Raw genomic sequence first — 7509 nt, forward strand, 5'->3', positions numbered from 1 at the left:
ACGTGGGTGGTGTTTGTGGAGACATTTCCCTACATGATCATATATAAGAAAGGTAAGGAAAACATAGTGGCCGACGCACTATCACGAATGTTAAACATGGACGGCAAAAAGAAGGCTGAATATGTTAGGGGGTTGCATGAAAAGGCCAAGGCCAACATTGAGAAGAATAATGAGCTATATACCAAGCAAGCCAACAAGGGGAAGAAGAAGGTGGTATTTGAGAAAGGTGATTAGGTGTGGCTACACTTGAGGAAGGAAAGGTTTCTCGAGAAGCGACGTTCAGTTCTACTTTCAAAATGACAACGCCTACAAACTTGATCTACCAAGTGCGTATAACGTCAGTTCTACTTTCAATGTTAGTGATCTTTCTTTGTTTGATGTAGGTGATGAACAAGATTTGAGGACAAATCCTTTTAGAGAAGGGGAGGATGATGCGAACATCGATGGTCAAGCTCCAAGGAAAACATGGGATCCTTTAGAGTTGCCGGAGGGACCAATCACGAGGGGACGACTGAAGAGGTTTAAGGAAGTGTTGTATGGGCTTACGAGCAAAGAAGAAGCGTTGCATGGGCTTACGAGCAAAGAAGAAGGACTTTCAAGCGAGGTGCAGAGTGCGGAAGGCTTCATTATGTATGGGAGTAAGTTTAGGAGTCATAGGAACGTTATTCAAGTGATAAATGATGAAGAATCCAGAAACCTCGGCGCCCGAGCGGCCATATCTTACTGTCCGTACGCCACACTTACTGTCCAAGGATGATTTCGAGAAGACCTCGCGCTGGAGCGGCAAGATATTACCGCCCGAGCGCCAAAAGTCCAGAAGACCTTGCGTTCGAGCGGTAAGATCTTACCGCCCGAGCGCGCCTGCTGCGAGGTCCGTGCTTGGGTCTGTGTACACTTTGGATTTCTTCATTCTCGACTGTAATGGACACGGACCCCGTGTACAGGTCCGTGCTCGGGTCCGTGTAGGCTCTGGACTGCTTGAATAACGTTCTTTTGGTTCCCGAACTCACTCCCATGCATCACGAACCCTTCGGCACTTTGCTCCTTGCACGTAAGCCCTCCTTGAACTTCTTCAGTCGTCCTCTCGTGATCGGTCCCTCCGGCAACTCCAAAGGATCCCACGCTTTCCTTGGCACTCGATCACGCGTGTTTGCATCACCAGTTCTTTGAAGGTTCGTCTGTTTCTCAATTGTTTTAATCGTGACTATTTGTTGCCAAGTTTTATAACTTAGAGGTGAATATCACAAAACCATACTTGATTCCAAAGATCGGGACAACAAACAATCCTTGTTCGTTATCGAATTGAGGGCGCGATTCATATTTAATCGTGTTTGCTATTCATTCGTACGAGGATTCGTATCACAGGATATCGTCAATGAAAACAATAACGAAGCTATCTAGATATGGCTTGAAGACCTGGTTCATTAGATCCATGAAGACTGACAAAGCGTTCGTCAAGGATATGACGATAGCCAGTCCATTCCCAAAATAACATCAAACGCCACCATGGGAATAATAATAAGGTCAGCAAAATAGATTTTCTCATTTACTTGTACTGTACAACCTTTAAGAATATTAGAAGGCCATATTTCGTCTCCCGATGGTAACAAAATACTATAATGGATGGGTTCATAAGATGGAACAACATTCAAGGAGTGCAAGAAAATTTCAGACACAAAGGAATGTGTAGCGCCAGTGTAAATCAATGTAATAGCAGCCTTGCCTGAAATTAAGATAGTGACACGAAACCTCGTAATAATGAATAGCAAACATGATTAAATATGAATCGCGCCCTCAATTCGATAACGAACAAGGATTGTTTGTTGTCCCGATCTTTTGAATCAAGTATGGGTTTGTGATATTCACCTCTAAATTATAAAAACTTAACAACAAATATTCACGACTGAAACAATTGAACAATCAGACGAACCTACAAAGAACTTGTCCTTGACAATCTGTATGAAATCAATCGACAAACGCCACAAGAACGAACCTTGATAAGTTTTATTTTTGATAAATACAAAGCAAAGCCTTGCAAAAGTTTTTGAGAGAAAAAACTTGATGCGAACACGGATGGTCAAGCTCCAAGGAAAGCATGGGATCCTTTAGAATTGCCGTAGGGACCAATTACGAGGGGACGACTGAAGAAGTTCAAGGAAGCGTTGCATGGACTTATGAGCAAAAGAGAAGGACTTGCAAGTGAGGTACAAAGTGCGGAAGGCTTCGTGATGCATGGGAGTACGTGTGAGGGCAAAAGAGCATGATTCAAGCGACTTTTGAACGACCGAGGCTACACGGACTCGAGCACGGACCTGTACACGGGGTCCGTGTCCATTACAACCGAGAATGAAGAAATCCAGAGTGTACACGGACCCGAGCACGGACCTGTACACGGGGTCCGTGTCCATTACAACCGAGAATGAAGAAATCCATAGTGTACACGGACCTGTACACGGGGTCCGTGTACCTCACAGTGCCTACACGGACCCAGCTCCGGACGTTTACACGGGGTCCGTGTACGTGGTGGTTTTGGCGAGAATTCTTCCTTCTTTAGAGTTTTATTTTTTTGGGGAAACTAGATTTGTGATATCTCTTAATTATTAAAACATATATGGACGAAATTTGGGACACAATCAGTTTTTATTCAGTTTTATACAAACTTTTTGAGTTTTTCTCTCAAAAACTTTTGCAAGGCTTTGCTTTGTTTCATCAAAAATCAAACTTATCAAGATTCGTTCTTGTGGCGTTTGTCGATTGATTTCATACGGATTGTCAAAGACAAGTATTTTGTAGGTTCGTCTGTTTCTCAATTGTTTTATCGTGAATATTTGTTGCTAAGTTTTCTAATTTCGAGGTGAATATCACAAACCATATTTGATTCAAAAGATCGTGACAACAACTTAGATCCTTGTTCGTTATTGAATTGAGGGCGCGATTCATATTTAATCGTGTTTGCTTTTCTTACGCACGTGGATTCGTATCATTTGATATCAGACCTTAGGTTCATTGAATTCGAGTAAGTTTATCCTTCGTTCTATTATCAGATCTAATTATTCTTTCGTTCCGCTTTCTGATCTGTTTTGTTCTATCATTCTTCGTCGTTCGTAAATCTGTGATACACGAAATTTTGTGCACTATTTTTTTTATTTTTCCTTGAATTTTCGGAATTCCTAGTAAAGAGGAAGAAAAAAAAAAGAATACCAAAAATTGGAAAATTCACCATTAATTCTTTTTAGTATTTTGTTCTATTCCTTTTTGTGAGTCATATACAAGAGCCTCACACAGTCAAAAAAAAATATTTATCTTCGAATTTCTTGTCTACGCAGTCCAAGTGAGTCGGTCACAATTGTTCACGACTTGAAACTTGATTGTTTGATATACTCAAAATACAAAGCTTGAAGCCCTTGAGAGAACTCTCGAATTTGAGTGACATTACTTGAGTGCAAGTGAATTTTCTTTAGAGTGACTAGCGAGTATTTGTTGTGAGCAAAAAAAAATAAGTGAGGAGAGACGAGAGACTTTTCTTTGGAGTGATTGTGAGTATTTGGGTGAGGAATATTTTGTTTTCTACTAACGTTTTCTTGCAGGTACAAATCTGAAATTAAATGGTGAAGGAGGTAGGAGATAGTTTGAACCCGGGGTTGTCTAAAGATCAAATGGAGGCGTTGTTTGGGCATTTTAGTAGGATGATGATGGTAGAGTTGGAGCCATTACATGAGCGGTTGGATAGGCTTGAAGTTAGTACTAGTGGAGATAAACCTAAGCCTAAAGATTTGGGTAGGATAGAAGAAGAGGAAGATTATGATTTGGGAGGAGATGAGGAGAGCCAAAATGAAAATTGGGGTAGAAATGGAAGAGGTAGAGGATTTGGTAGAGGAAGGAGAGAAGCCACACGGGGTAGATACAATGACGGGAATAGGGAGGATGGTAATATGGGTAGTATTAAGATGAAGATTCCTTCGTTCCATGGGAAATCTGACCCGGAAGCATACTTAGAATGGGAAAAGAGGGTAGAGTTTGTGTTTGAATGTCACCACTACTCCGAACAAAAGAAGGTTAGGTTGGCGGTGGTTGAATTTCTAGACTATGCTCTCATTTGGTGGGATCAACTAGTGACCGCTAGGAGGAATAATGAGAGACCCATTGAAACTTGGGATGACATGAAGAGGGTCATGAGGAAGAGGTTTGTGCCCAATCACTACTATAGGGAGATGTTTAAGAGGCTACAAACTTTGCGGCAAGGGGTCAAGAGTGTTGAGGACTACTATAAGGAGATGGAAGTAGTCATGATTAAGGCAAATATTGATGAGGATAGTGAGGCGACCATGGCTCGTTTTCTTTGTAGTATAAACAGGGAAATTCAAGATCAAGTGGAGCTTAGGCATTACTTGGATCTAGATGAGATGATGCAAATGGCCATAAAGGTGGAGCAACAACTCAAGAGGAGAGGAGTTGGTCGCACCAACCAAACTGGGGTTCATCATCTTTATGGCGATCAAATGTGGTGAAGCGTGAGGAGAATAAGGTGATGACCAAGCCCAAGATTGAGACCAAACAAGAGGCACCTAAACAAGGAGTGCAAAGTAAATCTGAAACTCCTCTTGATCGATCTAGAGATGTTAAATGTTTTAGGTGTCAAGGGTTTGGTCATATCTCTAGTGAATGTCATAACAAAAAGGTAATGATTTTAAATGACTATGGTGAGTATGAATCTCATAGTGAGGGTGATGAGGATGAGATGCCTGCATTAGAGGATCCTGACGATGGTTATGAGGCGGTTGTAGGTGAAGCACTAGTGACTAGGCGAATCATGAGTTCCCAAGTCAAGGAGGAGGAGATTAACCAAAGAGAGAACTTGTTCCACACTAGGTGTTTTGTAAATCAAAAGGTTTGCAATCTAATCATATATGGGGGGAGTTGTACTAATGTGGCAAGTTTTGAGATGGTGGAGAAATTGGGTTTATCTACATTAAAGCATCCTCAACCATATAGGCTTCAATGGTTGAATGATTGTGCGGAGGTGAAGGTTACAAAACAAGTGCTAGTGCCTTTTGCTATTGGGAAGTATGTGTATGAGATCTTGTGTGATGTGGTACCCATGCGTGCATGTCATATCTTGTTGGGTAGACCTTGGCAATATGATAGGCGGATGAAACATGATGGGTTCAAAAATAGGTAATCCTTTGTATTAAAGAAGGAAACCATTGTATTACTTCCTTTGTCCCAAAAGCAAGTATTGGAGGACCACTTGAAAAAAAAAAGAGAGATGAGATCGAAAAAAGAGTGAACTAAAGACTGAGATATCCTTTGATAACAAAGATGAAATGGCTGAAAAAAAGAGTGATAAAAAGAGTGAGATAGCCATACAAAAGAAAAATGAGAGGAAAAAAAATGAGAGGAAAGAAAATGAGAGAAAAGAGGCCAAGAAAAAAACATATATGGCCCAAAAAGGTGAGTTAAAACATTTGATGCACACACATGAACCACTTGTGTCGATTCTTTATAAAGAGATACTCTTTAACACAAGTGATATAGCCGGGACCCTTCCGAGCATTGTTGTTTCACTTTTGCAAGAATTTGACGATATATTTCCGGAGGAGCTACCTCAAGGATTACCACCAGTGAGGGGAATTGAGCACCAAATTGATTTTGTGCCCGGTAGTGCATTGCCAAATCGTCCAGCTTATAGGAGCAACCCGGAGGCGACCAAGGAGCTTCAAAGGCAGGTAAGTGAGTTGCTAGCTAAGGGTTTCGTGCGTGAGTCCATGTCTCCTTGTGTTGTACCTGTTTTACTAGTTCCTGAGAAAGATGGCTCATGGCATATGTGTGTAGATTGTAGGGCAATCAATAACATAACCATTAAGTATAGGCATCTCATACCTAGACTAGATGATATGTTAGATGAATTGCCTGGTGCATGTGTCTTTAGTAAAATTGACTTGAAGAGTGGTTATCACCAAATTAGAATTAGAGAAGGTGATGAGTGGAAAACTGCTTTTTAAACCAAATACTGGTTATATGAGAGGATGGTCATGCCTTTTGGCTTAACTAACTCTCCTAGCACATTTATGAGGTTAATGAATCATGTTTTGTTTGCACACATAGGAAAGTTTGTTGTTGTTTATTTTGATGATATCCTACTGTATAGCAAAAACTTGGATGAGCATAAAATTTGTATGCTAACTTAAAGAAATGTGATTTTTGTACAAGAAAACTTGTCTTTCTTGGTTTTGTGGTAAGCTTACAGGGTATACAAGTGGATGAAGACAAGGTAAGTGCCATTCGAGATTGGCCAACACCTACTACTGTTGGTCAAGTTCGAACTTTTCATGGTCTTGCAAGCTTCTATAGGAGGTTTGTAAAAGATTTTAGCACACTGGCAGCACCAATGACGGCGGTGATCAAGAAGAACGTCCCATTCCATTGGGGCGAGGAGCAAGAGAATCCTTTAATCTTATTAAGCAAAAGTTAATTAATGCTCCTTTACTTGTTTTACCTGATTTCGCTAATACCTTTGAAATTGAATGTGATGCTTCAGGTGTAGGTATTGGTGGAGTGTTGATGCAAGGAGGGCGGCCGGTGGCATACTTCAGTGAGAAGCTTAATGGAGCAGCGCTGAACTATCCAACATATGACAAGGAGCTCTATGCGCTTGTGAGGACTCTTGAAACGTGGCAACACTTTGGCTTAACAAGAGGCATTTGAAAACAGAAGCTGAACAAGCGGCATGCCAAGTGGGTGGCATTCATTGAGACATTCCTGATATGAATCTGGCCGGGCATGGCGTTCAAATGATTGGAAGGATCGTTGTACGAGTGTTAGACGAAGTGGGAAACAGAAGATTTCGCGCCCGAGCGGTCAAATTCTACCGCCCGAGCGCCAAAGTCACTGTCCAGAACGTGAACTCCAGAAGCACTGGCGCCCGAGCGTTAACATTTTACCGCCCGAGCGCGACCTGTCCAGAAGAGCCCGCGCTCGAGCGGTAGAAACCCGCGCCCGAGCGCCGCCCTATCGCGAGAAAAACTTTATTTCCTATTTTAGAGTCCTAATTGTTTAGGTAATTAGATTTTCAAATCTTTTTGATTTGTTGTCAATATATGGACGAATTGTGGGATTGTAAACGATCATTATTCATTGAATTATTGAGTATATAAAACTTTTCTTTGAGAATTCTCTCAAAAACAAGCTTAAGTTTCGTTATAACTTTTGCGTCGTATCAAATCAAACTTATCAAAAGATTTATCTTTTGTGGCGTTTGTCAATCGAATATCACGAGGGTTGCCAAGGACGGGTTCTTTGGAGGTTCTTTGAACGCGATTGTTCTTATCGTTGATTATTTATTGCTAGGCCGCGTGATCTAGAGGCGATTATCACACCTATCAATTACTTGTTTCAAAGATCGAGACAAATAAAAGATCTCTTGGGCGGGATCGTATCAAGTGGTAACAGAGCTTTTGGTTTTTGATTCAAGTAAGCGTATCCGTTCAATTCCTCGTAGAATTTTCAATA

This window comes from Primulina huaijiensis, chromosome 6 (assembly GCF_012295235.1).
Source record: "Primulina huaijiensis isolate GDHJ02 chromosome 6, ASM1229523v2, whole genome shotgun sequence".
Lineage (NCBI taxonomy): Eukaryota > Viridiplantae > Streptophyta > Magnoliopsida > Lamiales > Gesneriaceae > Primulina > Primulina huaijiensis.